Below are 16,699 nucleotides of genomic sequence, written 5' to 3'. Positions count from 1 at the left end.
TCTAGTTTATCTACCTCATCCTAGGTAAACCCAACTCACCCCTCTCTCCCCTCACTTCCATGCATATACAAGAGAACATTTTTAGCTCCTAAAGACGGTGACCTCCTAGTTCTAAGGACCAGCCCTTGTAGCACGCTGTTGATCACAGCCTCATGCAACTTATTGACTTTTCTATTTTAAAATCATGTAAATCACTTTTCCTTAGAGATCTATCTAAAATAAACTTTTCTGTTTCTTCCCTGTTCACTGTGCACTTTTTACATGAGCCTAGAAACAACTAATACCCTAAGATCAAATTCCAAACCAAATCCAAAGAAAGAGACCAGAGGTATTTAGTGCACTGGTATTTTAAAATGTTGCTTTCTAAGACATTCATGATCCTGTCTGCATACTGGATTTATCAATGACCAGATGTCTGAATTTCTGTGTAAGGGTCTTAAAATCTAAAATGTCTATTTTCCCTCTCCAAAGTCAGATTAATATGTGTCTCAGTTGCAAAAATAAAATAAAGCACAAAAACGAATGAAATAAAGCAGGTCTGTAACCAAAAGAGCAAAAAGCCAAAATGAGTACTCTACAAAAAGATTCACTGTAACCAACCCCCTAATCTCTGAAAAATTAATTTCATCATCAATTGCTGCAAAATACTCATCTCAATTACGTTAAACACACAAAATCTTAAGCCACATAGAAAGAAGGTGATAAAAATAAGGAGCTGCAATCAGAACTCTGGATAAATCCATTCAGGAAGGAAGGAAGCAGATGATAATCCAAGAGATAAGGAAAAATAAATCCATGTGTAATGACTTTCTGGCACAGCTACAAAACCAGGAGGAAATAGCTACACTTTAAATATACTTAATTTTTGTAAAAGTTGTGGGTGTGTTGGTCCCCCTTGCTTCTGTTAAGGTTATGAACCTGCAACTTCTGCAGCCAATAGCGCAGGTATTGCTGGCTCCCAGATCACAGTCATCCATTAGGACAACCTTCCCCTGTTTGTTTGGGACAAATCAGTTTTTCAGGGCATTTACAGAGACACCTGTCAAGTGGGTATTATGCAAGCCCACAAGCAACTCACCCAGAACCCAGGAGTTAAAGCTCTTGAAGAAACTGAGCTAGATCTGTAGCTCTGTCTCCATCTAAAGAAATGCTCTACTTCAGATGAGCAAATATGGATACGGTTCATTATTACTCAGAAAGTTACATGTGCCTGGGTTCATCACTGCTATGCAAATCCCCTTAGAGATACAATTACCATGGGACACACTAGTGCTAATCACTTGGACATTTTCTGAGTTAGCAAAGATAGAAGAACTTCAGGGAGTAAAGGCATCTCAGCAATTGAAGGCTGTTGGTAGTTCACGTGTCCATATGGTCGCCTCTTCCCTTCAGCTGGCCAGCTTAGGTATGAGAAAAATGAACATGCATGAGCAAGAGCCACTGGGTAGAAATGCAAGGGCTGTTATCTTCCGGTTATAACTGCATTTCTAATACTGTGATTTAGGAGCATCAGAAAAGCACCAGACTGTCTGGTATTCTGAAAATTTTGAAATGCTCATTTTGACTGTGCCTTTGTCACAAAAGATGTGTCCTGCATTCAGAAAGACTATCCTAAATATGGATATAAGGGGAATGAAAAGAAAGCCATTGTAAAACTTGCAATGATGGGGAATAAAATCAGGATACCTGTAATGATGCTTCAGGGCCTGTCAACTGATGTAAGCGGAGGGTTTCCCTTTGCCATCTGCCCTTTTTAAAGGTGCTAGTTYGGGATGCTGGGAGGAGCTGGTGCCCAAAAGCCAACTGACTGTAGTCCTTTGCAAACACGCCCTGGGCAGTTTCCAAAACGCATTCCGGGCTTGCAGCTCCCTTGAGACAACTTAGGCAGAGCACTATCTCAATCCTACCTCTATGGGAGCAGCACACCCTAAGACTGTTTTTTCATCATGCTTTACATTGCTTCCCCAATACCAAGAAGGCTTGACTAGTAAAAGGAAAACAAGAAGAGTATTCAGCAAGATCTAAGGTGAGGCTTCTAGGTGCTAGACTGGAAGCAAAAAAGGCTAAAACTAATATATATATACACACACACACACACACACACACACACATTTTAGTCTATAGTTCATAACAAATTCTGCTGCTTCAGTATTTCACAGTCCCTTCAGCGCATGCTGGCCACAAGCGTATCTTCCAGGTAACTCTGATCTCCAAAAAGGTACGTTTTGATTTACCATTCTCCTCCCACTCCTTTGGGGTTAGGATTTGGGTATAAATGGCAATGTGTTTGCTGGCTCTTTCCTGAGCCAGGGGAATTAGCAAAGGGTTTCCAGGCCCAGGCAGTGCCCTGTCCTGCGCAGCCACAGGCATGCACGCTGCACGCGCCATCCTRACGCCTTCCCCAGCTCCTCACCGTGGGCACCTGAATGCCACCCCCCTCCAATTCCTAGTTGGCCTGCTGGCTACATACCTCCACCCAAACTCCCAGGCTAAACTGGCTATTTCATCCTTCTGAAATATGAAACAGGATGTCAGTTGTATATTTATCACCATTCACTTCATGACCTCTRACTCCGTGACCCAATGTTAACCCAGAGGAAAGCCCTGCTAATGAGTCACCTCTCACCCTCTGTCTGCAGTTTTTACTGGAATTCCTATGTCCCAGCTAGTTTTCAGCCTGCTTTTTTGCCAATATCGGAAAAAGACAAACACAGGAAAAACAAATCCTGAGACTATTAAATATTACTAAGGAAAACAGAGTTTCCAGGAGCTGCCCAAACTGATATAAAGCAGTGTTTAATTATGTGCCATAATTATGTAGCAAAGCCTTTCTCCGTAAAGAACATCAAATCCAATTTAGAACTTTTAAACTGTGTAGTGTATTGGCAAGGCTACCCAGGCCAGGAGTTAAAACATCTGGTATATGTTGAAAATGGGTTAATTAGTTTGTCAATTCAGTAGCTCAATCCACCAGACACACACACACACACGATATACCAAGAGAAATGCATTTACAAGTCACCTGCTTCCAGGCAGGATGTAAATATGGTTTATGACCAGAGCCTTTTGCAGTGTGGTGTGAATGAAGGTCTCTCTGACACACAAATTTGGAGCCAACGGTACTGTCAACAACCTGGTTCTGTTGGGAAACATATTACAAGGAGAGAGAAGCCTTCAAACCTTAGGCTAGAGATAATTAGGAGAATAATACTACGCCAAGAGCCTGTTCAGTCTCCATCAACTCTTTGGGGATAAGCAGAAAGACGGGCRGAAAACAAGGAGTGAAGGAGCTATGACACGAACATGTCTCATTGCCAAACTCCTCCCAAAGCAGACATCCTCCCTGCACTTACTATCCTACCCGTATTGCCATCTGAAACCTTCTCCAAGCCTCATCCTTTCACAATTCACAGGGCAGGAGCTTGGAAAAACACAGTAAACTGCTGCCTACTGACTTGTCCGCATATAACATGTGAGTGTACCAGGTACATATACTGCCATCCTGAAGATAGGATTTTCGTAGACATATCAAGAGATTGCATACAAATTATTCSTGTGTCAGATACAGAGTACAAAAAGAAATAAACAATAAATTGAATTAATAATGACAATACTAAAGTATTCTACTGACATTTCACAATGTGCCAATGCAACACAGTATTTTGTTCATGAACTTTTATACAGTTTTATGCACTTATTTTTGTAAATGGCTGACATTTCTATCATGACTCTGTCCCAGTATTCCACAGTCATCAGCTGGACCTGGTGGACTTCTATCAAATATAAAATCAGGACTAACAGCACTGTGAAGAGATAGTGGAGTTATACGAGTATTGCTGAGAAGCAAACTGTTTATTAACAAAACATTTGAATAGCATGTGTGTGCACCACACGTGTGCAGGAACACAGGAAATATGGTGGAACTGTTTTTTTTTTTTTTTTTTCAGCATCTTGCACAATTCCACTTAATACATGCATTACCAATCTTGCTAGAAGATGTGGTTCTGGGAGGAAATACATTCAAAATTAGGGACTGATATGAAGTCTCTGGAGGAGGAAAAAGGGGGGGGTTGAGAGTTTAGCAAGAATGGAGGAGCAATCCCCAAATGTCATCGATTCGAGAGTCCCCTTCATTTCTACCTTCCTCAGCTGGATTCCCAGTTCATTCCCAGAAGATGGATCCTGCTTGAAACCACCTTCTCTGTAGGTGGCTGCCTCTGCACCCAATCCTCCTGCTACTGGCCACAAGCAAGCCATAACAAGGAGCTACACTGCACTCGGTAAGATCCGTTTAAAGACAGCAGAGCTCTCAAAGTTCCTGAAACACCCCAAACCTACATCCGTGATATGTAACCAAGGATTTACAGATTAACTGTCTYCTATTAACTTTACTGACTCTGCAGCAATGAGATAACTTTGAGAAAGCTTGTGTGCAGTGATTTATTTTGAATACGCCAGAACACTGCCATAGCTCTCTTCTTCAGAAACCATTACCTCACAGCCTAACACATCTTATCATGGTAAGGTATCATTGGGCACCAGCTTTATTAAAGACGCTCAAACCTAGCAAAGGAGCAAAACAAGATTAATCATCTATTCTATGACAACGAGGGTGCTTGCCAAGGCAGACACAACAGCACTGTAAAGAACATACAAGTTCTTCATCTTTATGTCCTTTTTCTACAGTAAAACCTGGAGCATAATAGCTTTTGTCTGATAAACGTTAATCTAACGGATTCTTCATGTGTTGTTTCTGCCTGACAAACTCAACTCTGTGCATTGTAAAATAAYGAACATTTATGTCTATCCACAAGCAATGTTGCTACTGAAGAGTCAGATTCTAAGGACACCTATTCCTAAGAACAGAAATAAAGAATAAATACTGAAATCAAGAGCAATGTTTGAATAAGCCACACTACAAGACCAGCTTTTAAAGTATCAAATCCACTAATGTCATATTTCAGAATAGGAAAAGTTCTGAAATTAGCGAAGAAATACTCTTGAAAGTTGAGGTTAAACTACAGCCTTTTCCTGTTTGTTTTGCTTTATTTAATTCTTGATATTTCTTAGATTACCTCCAACCCTATCTCCTGTCTGTCTTGCCTCAAGACACACATGTACTATTTGGGAAAATAAATTCTGTATTGTCACAGCTTCAGATCAGAAGAGATATCAACAGGCGTTAATAAATCTCCCCACTGAAAATGTATCTTAGACATAGCGAATTGCTTGGATAAAATTCTTCTGATAAAAAAAAAAAGTCTCCTCTGTGAGCAGAGCATAAAGACCAAAAGAAAGAAGTGAAAGCTAACATGAGGTGTTTCATGCATGAGATATGAACTCGGGCGCAGATGGTGACTATCAGGGTGTGTTCAGCAGTGCAGACTTTGGAGTTAGTTCTGAGCACAGTTGCTACAAATTCCCTCCGGATCAGGTGCTCTTTCCCAGCATCCTGTTACATACCGAGAAGTTAACACTGGCCATGCCTTCCTCTCCTGGTCCATGTATTGCTAAAGCCCAAGCCAATTCATATGGTTCAGAGATGGCAAATATCAGATATTCAGTATCGAATACTGGATATACTTCTGGATATCTGAGATAACACTAGGTCCTGGAAGACAGTCCAGTGCCCGAATTTTAAATATTACCACACCCATAATGCCCTCTTGTTTATTAGTTCACGCAGAGTCAGTTTTAATGCCAAAGACATTTAAGCATAAAATGATCTGTTTACTTTAAAAACATACTGCAACAACAGAACCACGATTCAAAATGGTAAAACCATATGCATTATTAGGGTAAAGAAAGATCCTTATTGTCAGGAATAACTGCTTTGACATGCTAGCTTGAGAGTCCAGGGCTTGCAAGAGAGCGCTTTCCCGCTCTTTTCATTAAAGATAAATCCTGGAGCCAACCAGCGTAATCGCCCTGGCTAGACCAAACTATCTCCTCTTTTCCTGTGTCCCTGCCACTGGGACTGTCGTTCTGCTGGCAGAACTTCTCCTGCCACTGCCAGTGATTTCTTGTTACTGGGTGCTGGGTTGATAAGTGGTAGCAGAAGATTAGACCATTTTCTTCTTTCACTGTTGAGGTCTCTTGCTTAGCACAGCATACCCAATTAGCACACTCCCAGTTTGAGGTTGCCTTCTTCTGGTACAGATTGCTATTAAAAATTAAAATGTTTCAGCAACTGGTTTATTCCATTTAGTGCACACAATCCTCACAGTGAAAGAACAGCTATGAACTGAACACGACTGCACATCCTACTGCAGTTAAACACGCAAAGGCTAACCACGATAAGAGGGTGACATCTCAGGGAGAGGTTCTCTGTGAAGAACCTCACTCCTCCCTACCCCCAGTACGCATGATGGGGACTCCTCACAATATTGGTAATGTTTCACTGTTTAACCGTACCATTTGCCCACTGTTAAGTTACGGTGGTAATGTCAAATACTTAGAGAAGTTTGTCAGAAACCCTTCCCTCCTCTTTTCACAGAGCACCCAGCAGTCATGCTGAACAAACTTTTAATTGACTTGGCAAATGCAGCTATGAAACCACACCGAGACCTCCCGATGAGCAGCTGGCGACATTAAAAAATAAAGAGAACTGCTTTCCCAGCATCAATACTTCCCCAAAAGCACGCACAGAGATCGGCACGGGCTGGAGGCTCAGAAAGCATCCAGCCCATTCCCTATAGCAAACAGTCTCCTACCAAGGTTAGATCCCCACTCACCAGCTCTGGGAATATACTGTACTCTGCAACCCCAGATAAAGCCGGACCTGAAAGGAACCCAAATTTATGGATTTTTGTATTCTCATATTCCCCACTTATTGTCAAAGTTCTGAATTATCAGAGGTATGGGAGTAGTGGTAATTCTGTTATCTGTTAGTTAATTAATTCTGAGCAGTCTCCTACTTATTAGATGGAGTGAATTTTTTTGGGTGCCAACTAGTTCACAGGCCAGGAATTATCCCTTCCTGAGATACAACTTTTCAAACAGTTAAAAAAAAAAAAAAAAAAAGCAGATTCATCAAAATGCCAAAAGTGACAAAAGCTGCCAGGACACAGGCAGCCTGGGTCTACTGATATTTTATATTATCAGAGCAATAAGAAGCACCTCATTATGACAAATCCAGACACCAGATTGCTATTTAGAGGGCTGTTTTAAGACCAGTGATACTAGAAGGGAGAGTGAACACAACACCCAGATTTCACATGTATGTCCTTGGTGAGCTTCCCTGTCTTGGGTCACCCATGACAGTACCATGTTCACTATCTTCACGTACAGTCAAGCTGCAGCAGAAGAAACAGAGGCAGCAGCTCAGGTACTGATGGTTTGCAGAGGAGAAAGCGTGCAGCTCTTTAAGCACCCTGATTGTTGTGCCAAATAATGCCAGTGATGATTCCTGAYGTGTTCAGGCTCTTCAGCACACCCAAAAGATACACTGCATTCACATTATGCAATGAAGAAGGTACGAATTTAGCTGAGCTACCACTAATGTCACAGTGACCCACTTCTAATGTGTCTTGAGCTCTTGACCTGATCTATCTATAGTTCATATGCAAAAAAAAAAAAAAAAGTAGGCAAAGTAATCATTAAGAGTACAGTTGCAACCCATGTTCTTCTGGTAGAGATAATGAATTGAGAACTGGTTCACAGGTTAACCATTAAAGAAAGTCTAACCAATCTGAGTTACCCAGCTGTTAAAATCACAAGCAAATTCTTAATACAAGTGTTATGTTACCTGTGGACAGGAGCTACTGGGAGAACTTATAGTAAAYGTGCACTACTTCAAATGGGGGCCTACAATCACGGTAGGTGGGGGAAATGTCCAAAAATGACTAAAGTTTTCGGAGGGGCAGTTTATTAGAGAATCTCCATCCTATGCCTCCTAGGCTCAGGAAAGGCAGGTTAGGATCCTGCACTGGGAAACAGAGACTTCTCCCTTGCTAAAAGCCATTGTGATAAGCTTTACTAACAAAATATTCAGATGGACATGAGACACGGCCAATAATTCAAATTCTCCAAGCAGAACTGAAGCCAGCTGCAGGAGGTGCCTGTCTTCCAATGTTTGGGAAAGTCCAGGAGCAACTCGGAGCCAGGTGATGTGAAAAAACTTGGTATGGAAATCCAAGCATACGCAGTGATGCAGCGTTTCTGTTTTTGTGTGCTCCTACCAGTGTGGGTACTAAGGTAGCTGTGCTAAGTACAGCCTTAGCTAGAGTCATAGATCTTTGGAATAGGAATTTCTTAAAGGTCCTCTACCATCATCACATCTCCTTAAAGTAAGTGAGGGAAAAAATTATCTAGCCCTTCTTTAGCTGAGAACCTATTTTTTTGTATTTTTCTCTGTTGGTATTTGTTTATATACACATGCTTTTTAGACAGTTTTAGGAGGAAAAACCTCTAAGCCAATGCAGAAATGGACATATTTGATACCTAATGCTTTGCCTGTTTGCCTGGAACAAATCGATGACATAACCACTTCCCTCACATGACGAAGGTTAAGGATAAAACCTATACGGATGCAAGCTAACAAAGATTTTCTGTCTGTTTGTCCTTCCCCCTCCTTTCCCTTCTCCAAATCTCTACTGTCAGCAGCATCCTTTAGAGACAAGGGGGCCAAGATTTCTTTCAGAGGCTGCGTTACTGCCTGGTTCTCCATCATTTGGAGGTTTTTTTCTTGATATCAGAAAACGAGGCGCTTTGACATCTGACTCAGTGGCAACTTTGCAGCTCATTAGCAACGACCGAAGCTGACAAAAGGTTACAAGGAACCAAGGACAAGTTTCTCAGAGCATCTCCAGTCATTTCCTCTAGGCCAGCAGCTCCTGGCGGCCGCCCGACGAACATGGTTTGCATTCTTCAGAAAGTCAGCTCTGTTTCCCCACAACGCCCCCCAAAGCGTAGCCTCATGAAGCACACAAAGAGCCCTTCTCATGCTAAGGGAGCACACTGCAGGATTCTGCTCACGTGCCTTACGCAGGGATGCTTTGCTCTAACAGCACAGGAGAGAAATTTGAAAGGATTTACAGATTAATCAGGCAGGGAAAGGATGTGGGTTAGGACTGCTAGAAGTGTACTCCTCTGGGATACTCTCTGCAGCTCGGCATACCACAGATGAAATGAAACACGCTTTGGGAATGCAAATGAATTAGGATGTCACAAGAAGTAATTCAATTTGGACCGGCAGGGATTTAAATTTGCTTAGTTACCTACAAGATCTTTACTTAACTGTAATCCTGGAACAATATCTAGTATGAACACTGATTTGCACTTCATTTTACTGCTGTTTTAAATGATGCTTGATACCTTTCTCTTCRAACAGTTTTTTAGGTCATGTTTATATTATATATATATATAATACATATATGTGTGTATATGTATGCACACATGCACTTGCACACTCATGCATACTCTGTAACAACTTAGATTTGCAGAATAGTGGGATTTTTAAAACATGTAAGAACATGGGTAAAGTTATCATTCATATCAGCAGTGTGGAAGAGATAAGTGGAACAAGACAGCTAATTAGACATTCTTCATTTCAGTCCTCAATAACCACAAAGAGAGTCTGKTTTTTTTTACTGCAGGCCTTGTCTTACATCAAATAATTTGTAGATAACAAAAATAAGTTCTCCTCCTGAAGGCACATAAGCAAATATTTTGATATAAAAGATGAAACAGCATTAGAAATTAACTGTAACACTTCTTCCCTTCCCCAACCACTAGAGTATGTCCATGAGGATGCATCGCTAATCTATAACTATATTATTCATGCTGACAAATTTTGCGCAGTCTGCTGTTTCAGTACTCCAGAGCACAAGCCATTAATAGCCGACTGCCTCATCCAAATGAAACAAGACAATTATCAGATGTAACTTACACAATTAATGCCACTGCTGCCAGCATTTTCAACAGAAATTTGGTTCTTCTATAGCTCATTTGAAGTCTTTAGGGGATATGTTATTAGTACATCTGTCCTGCCGTAAACATAATTATCATTCAAAATTTTATTTCTCATGCTGATCAGGAAGCACTTTAGGTCAGCCTTTCACTGGAGAACACACATAAACAGGCAAGGGAATTTAACTGCCCCTGCTAGCCAAGGTCGTATTAATTGGCAGGAGCATTTCTATTGCTTTCCAGTCAAACCTACAGCGATTTTCTGAACAGACACAAGGCTAATACCTTAGATATTGGAGTCTGTCATATTTATGCAGCTTGTTTGGCTCGTGAGACAGTTTTACGTGCTCCATAATTCTCCCCTGCTCGCTCCTACCCAGGCTTGTGCAAATCCCTTGCACAAGCCCAGCCTAATGGCGCTGCACCACAGGGAGCAAGCGGCCACCTGACTCACCATCATCATGACGATTTACGAGTACCAAAAATCACGTCCATGCCCTAGAAACTAGGGAACACCTAGGGTAATGCAACATCACTTTTAAGATATAAAAATAAGCTTCGGCCAGATGTAAACAGGCATTAGTTAAACTGATGCCAACCAACACAATGTTTAATTTTGTCCAAGATGAACAGGAGTTTTTAAAAAGCAAACACTGTTGAGATTATCTAAACTCTGGTACTTTACGTGCAGAATAGCCCACAGCTAGACTTGATATACAGGGAAGCTATCTTCACAGACAACTCTGTATGTTAACCTTCCCATTAGAAACAGAGACCTACAGAACATCCTGACACCAAAATAAGATTAAATGAAGTAAAGGTCAGCCCCTGCATAGACCTCCTGCAAGCTACAGCTTCATAATTTGTTTAAGCCAGCCATAGTTTATGCTAATAAACTATGCTGTGACCAAAAGGGGCCATCCTGCCTTAACCATGTATCCACCCTGTTCATCAYGAAAGCAGAAGGGCTTGTGCAGCTGGGAAGGCAGGGAATCAATCCTGCTAACAAGCAGAAAAGCAAAAAAACCCGAACAGTGATCAAATGGATCGAATTCTGTGAGGGAGGAAAAGACCTGCCTGCTCAGTTGCAGTCCTCAACTAGACCAGCCTAAAACGATCCTCAAATCACAGCAACAGACCTGGTGTTACTGCTTCCCGCCCGGCGCTCCCTTAGTTCCACCCTGTCCCTGAGTTTCTCTCAACTGCAACTACAAGTTTCACCTTAAACTCAGCCACTCAGTGGGAATCTAAAACAGTCACAGGTTTAGGCTGGACTCCTTCAGGTTCAACGGATACAGATACCACATAGGCTTTTGCACAATACCRATCAGATTGAGCACTTGGGTATGCAAAAACATAACTCCAGTGTAGTTGATGCTTTTCTGCTTCATGCAAAGGAAGGAGGACAACATAATGGTATGAAAATGAGAATCCAATAATTTTTCTTCATAAATCAAGCATTCATTTTTTTCTGGTATTTAAAAACTGTCCACCAAGACATAAGGGACTTGCAGGACACCCCAAGGTTGATGGGATCTTGCTGCTGTACTAAAGGGCTGGGAAGGAAACCAACTCCTCATGATATCAGAAAAAAAAAAGTTTCAAAGAGACATTATTTTGCTGCTGATAAATGGGTGATAAAGTGCATGAAATATTTTTAAAACATGGGAGAAATTCATAAATCCCAACCAAGACAATTGCTACTGTAGGCTGCCATTTGCATATGTAGAACAACCACATGTCCATAGAAACTACTAAATTCACTATGTTAATATATCGACCAATTACGGATTATATTCAAGGCAATTTATTCCTAGATCGTTCTGATGTTTCCTTTAATTTTGTTAAGACAAGGTGGCTGTGAGAAATGTGCTAGCACAGTGGTTCAATCAATTATTCTCTTTAAATTCAAGAACCGTGCATATCCAGACTGCTTAATTTCTCCCATACATCTGCATTTTCACATCTTTCTTCTCTGAAGAGCTTTCAGAAGCTGAAGTTTTAATTAGAGCACTATTTTTGATCCTAATTTTCCAAGCCGCAGTAAGCTGCCTCATGATCTAATCTGATGGCAAATGTACCATCATTATACAGTGGTTTTGAACCAGTTGCACACTAACTAGTGTCTTATTTTTAATCAGTGATATACCAGGTGCCTTGTGTCCAATTAGAGCTAACAGTCTGCAGACATCACTCTTACTGAGGTCAGCAGATGACTTGCTGAAGCAAGTGCCGCTTGGTGTGAACAAAATGCATCGCAGAACGGTACCTGAACAGTAACACCGCGGCCGTGCCCCTGTGCACAACCACTGTGAGCAAAGGCAAACTTGCTTTTACTGACACCAGCCGCAGCTTCTGTTAATAGAACAGAGTTCTGGAAYAGAGTAGCTCACAGAACAGGACTGAGCAGACCAAAGGGCCGTGCTAAGGTTTGTAATACTAAAATAAATAAATAAAGTTTAAAAAGCGCACAACAGAGCTGTAAGGGCAAAATCTTTAGGCTGCAAACGCTAAGCAGCTACAGCAATCAGGAACATGGGCTACATCAAAGGAGGGCACCTAGGAGGGCACCTCCTAGTCACTGGGTACAAGGTTTTGACTAAATTGTGTCGTTCCCCCCCCCCCCAAAAAATCTGTTTTCATTTTAGCCAGTATTTTCAGCAGCATCAGCAAACGTCAGGTTTGTGGGGAACGAAGCATTTTGATTTGCTTGAAGTCAACATTTCCCTTTGAAATTAATTTATTTCTTATACTATATATTCATCTACATATATAAGATTTAAAAGACTCATCTTCAGAMAGAAATGGTTCACATTGTTGGAACATGCCACCCTTCTAAAGAATTTTGCTTCCTGAAAAAATGCTCACAGAATTTCCTCTGGTTTGGTTTAACAGAATTAATGGTTGYATTTCCAGGCAAACGGAAAACCTGGCTTACACACAGCTTCCTCCTCTTCTCCATATTTAACAGTTTGCTGTTACGACCGCAAGAAAGATGGCAACTGCAACTAAAACTTTAATCTCCCCCAAAGTCATAATCTTTATATAGCAAATATAATGAGCTTTCTTAGTGACATACTGCAACAATGTTTAACAGGATTGCATAAGCAAAGTTATATTTAAATCCAACAAAAATGTAACCCCCTTCTCCCAGAGAATGYTCCAGCTATAATTAATAACAGATTTCATTAATATTCACTTATCCAATTTTTGCTTTTAGACTTGTATCTAACAAAAGGCAGCGGAGAAGAAATCTCTTCCATTAAAGAAGTTCTGTTAGACATTTGAGATAACATATGGAGCGTGGCCATACTGTTCTCCATCCTCTATTACCCCTCAATTTTATTACATTGAGGTTCTTTCAGCTGCCAGCCACAGACTGCAGCTGCTGGAGGAAGAGCTCCGCAGGGAGCAGGAGGTATCCTGTCACTTCCATCAGCCGAGCTAGCGGGGGCAGAAAGGAGAAAAAGGAATTTTGAGGCATTTTGCAAAGTGGTTGGAAACTCTTGGGGGTGGAGAGGTCTCTCTCCTCCAGGTCCTCTGTCTGCAGCGCGACACTGAGCGTGCAGCCCCTTGGCATTTAAGGGGGGCTTCCCCGCAGCACCCCTGGGACGGCCCCGTGCCGCACCAGAGGAAACGGCGAGRTTTCCCAAATACTGGCACCGGTCCCCCTCACCTCGAACAGGGCAGAGAAGGGCTGTGACTGAAATGGGATTCGGATCCCGGTTTCGGTGCATCAGGCAGCCCCTAAGCACACTCGGTGATTTCTAGCAAATTATCCGGGGAGGGGGCAGGGGAGAGAAAAGCCAGTGCTCTGGAAAGGAGGGATTAATTGGCTGAGGAACGGTACACCAAGCCATCACTAAAACTATGTATTTATCCAGCCTATTGCAGCGTATTTCCTGAACCATCCTATTCCACTTGTGAGGGGTTGCTTTGAATTCAGTTCTTGCGGTTATTTTCCACAGGCATCTGAAAGAAGAGCGAGCAGACCAACCTGACGTTTGTTTGTACAACCTGCTTCATTTAATTTGCAGGCAAACAGCATGCAAGTCACTTCACACACACCAAAAATTCTTGTTTTCATGCTAAAGGGTGGTGATTTTCTGAGCAAACCAGAGCACCAATTCTCTGAAACAGGGAATACCAGGCTGTCTATCCTGTTCTCATGACAACCGTCGAGAAACACTTTTTAATGTCAATAAAGTTACAGGTTTCCCTGGGCAACACAAAGGCTAACATCCCCAAAAGACCAGCTCTTTAGGGCAGTCCTGCTGATAGGTTAGCATTAAGTACATAGTTGAAAGCAGCTAAGAACCACAATGCAAACTCGTACGCCCCAGTCAGGCTCCTGATTCACATCACACTGACCTCTGCACCTAGAGTTTTCCATACTTGGTATCTACTTAGTATCTACCCAAAGTCAAAAAAAACCCCAAACCCCAAACCCTCCAAACCCACCCAAACCTTCTTGAGCACAAATCTCTCCAACATTTTGAGCATGTAGTAATAACGGGGGAGGGAAGGGGAAGCTGGGAGGAAAATGGGAGGAAGAAGGAAACTATTGCTGTCCCTTCCCAAGCATTTATTTTGTTTGAAAAGTTTGCAGATAGCAAAAGCAGGACCTACTTTTCTTTTCTTTCCTTCCTGAAAAAAAGAGATCAAAAAGAAAAAACCACTACCCTACTTTAAGATTATAAATATCACATCCTGTCCCCCTCATGTTTGTGAGGGAACTAGAGAACTGGAGAAAGAGCTTTCATCTGGACTGTAGAGTCCTCAACAGAGAAATCATTCATCTAAGCGTTTGTTATTTTTAACTCCCATTTGAAGCCCAGTGAACTACTCCAGAGAATAGCTAAATGCTCATTAAGCTTTTGACAGAATCAAGCCTTTAATTTTAAAAATATTTATCTTGATCTCTGAAATACACTCATTTTGAGCTCCGGCTGCATGGGCAAATAATTTGACAAACCATGCACATATATTTAAAGAAAAATGAAATGAAATTCAGTATTACAAATCTCCCAAGCTATTACAGCCAATAACCCTTTCCAGTTCTACCAGGCCTGGAGAGCTGAGGTCTGATAGAAATCCTTACTTGAGGATACCACTGGCTAATTTCAAGGGGAAGGTGTGAATGAGTGTATGGGAGGAGACATGACCTTATTTCAAGTCACAGACTACAGCAACAATTGGAGAGAAATTCTTAAAAATAAGGGTCACAAATATAAAAGACAAAAAAAAAGGGGGGGGCAGTTCTGTGCCCCATCCCAACATCATCTGCTGTGACCATTTTGCAGTCCTGATTCTTGTTTTTTAATGTATTTTTATTATTGCCGATAATTCTATTATTGTCAAAAATTCTAAGCCATCCAAACCCAGATATTCTAATCAGAAACTTCATGACTAACTTCATACCTTAAGACAGGATTAAAGACATAAACATACGGCAACCTATGAGACTGGTTAGTGCTGTGACTAGTTTCAAAAAACGGCCAGAAATGAGGTACTTGTGGGTACCCCCTGCAATGTGACTACACAAAACAACTACAAAACTCGCATTCATACAAACCAGGTAATTTTGAAAAAGCTTCGAGCTGGGATTTGAACATCTCTCAGCACAGCAGATGATGACACCCGGACTCACGAGAGAAAGAGAAAAGAAGAAAGAAAATCGAAAGTCCTGCCTGATCAAGTCCAGCATTACAAATTTTGTGGGACTTCACTAGGAAAAGAGTTGTAGGATGAAAAGAGGGCTGGGGGCCCCACATCCAGACCCACTCCCTACCTTACCCTGGGCCTGTTACGGGAGATTTCAGATCACAGGCAATTCACCCAGATGCTCCTAGTTGCTGGGGGCGCCCGACACATAGCAGGGAGCTACGCAAGCCGCCCCAGCCCATCCGGCCTTTGCCGACGTCCCTCTCAGGAGAAGCGTCTTCCCGCAACCAGTGGTCACAAGGCAGACACTACGAGCAACAGAGTCACGGAGAGAGCTCCTACCACTCCCACAGATTCGCACGGTGATATTCGGTGTTTTTTGGAAAGCCTTCTCTACTGGAACTCCTCTGCCAAAAAATATATAAATGCAAGGACTTTAAATGTGCATGCATACATCCCTTCTTTCTCTAGTACTCATTGCCGATTCCCAGAAACCAGAAGGCACAAGACACCTTTGACTTTGTGTTATTTGTTTAAATAACATATACAAAGCTAAAATATATGAAAAATGTATGAATGTGTGTGAATCTTCGAAGAGTCTTATTTTTGCCTTCTGGTATGCAGGCTGCATCTTTTTAAACCTTTTTTCCTTGATCTTGAAGGTTAGAAACTTTGTCCAAAAGACGTAACACAAGAAGATTAGACTGAGAATCTCCACCTAATCCCAGTAGCCCTGGAACTCTAAAAGCCTATAACGCATATTGCAAGACTTTGAAGTTGGCAATATTGGAATTAGTTCCTCTACAGCAAAAATGCTTAATCAGACCATGCGATTTGGAAATGTGGCTAGTGCTTCCAAGTGTCATGAAAAAAAMCGCACTAAAATCTTAAAAAACACTAGGCCACTGCTTATAGTATCTTTTAGTTTCCTCCTCCATTTTCCCCAGGCAGGAACATGATGTGCCTGCCCATGCCACATTTCCAAAATGATTAGCGAATTTTGCTGAAGGCACTTGCATATGCAGAAAGAAAAGAAAAGAAGAAAAACCAAAACAACTGAGTCCCTCAAAACAGATGCAGTGGATACGGCTCTTCTACTTCGTTCATTCTCGAAAGATGAACATTT

The 16,699-nt window shown here is 41.6% G+C and overlaps 1 protein-coding gene across 5 annotated transcripts in view; it reads right to left on the bottom strand.

Moving 5' to 3' along the window:
- CABLES1 (Cdk5 and Abl enzyme substrate 1) overlaps positions 1-16,699 on the bottom strand; it is a 75,730-nt gene that overhangs the window by 41,788 nt on the left and 17,243 nt on the right. The window contains exon 1 of one of the 5 annotated variants that reach the window (XM_026058636.1): positions 15,706-15,723. The exons of the other annotated variants lie outside the window; for them this stretch is intronic. The gene's annotated coding sequence lies outside the window, so the exon portion shown is untranslated. Of the gene's footprint in view, positions 1-15,705; positions 15,724-16,699 lie in introns of those variants that run through there. 5 annotated transcript variants of the gene reach the window in all.

This window comes from Apteryx rowi, unplaced genomic scaffold (genome assembly GCF_003343035.1).
Source record: "Apteryx rowi isolate R43461 unplaced genomic scaffold, aptRow1 scaffold_149, whole genome shotgun sequence".
NCBI lineage: Eukaryota > Metazoa > Chordata > Aves > Apterygiformes > Apterygidae > Apteryx > Apteryx rowi.
Note: the sequence above shows the minus strand (reverse complement) of the source record. Positions and strands in the feature narration are given on the sequence as shown.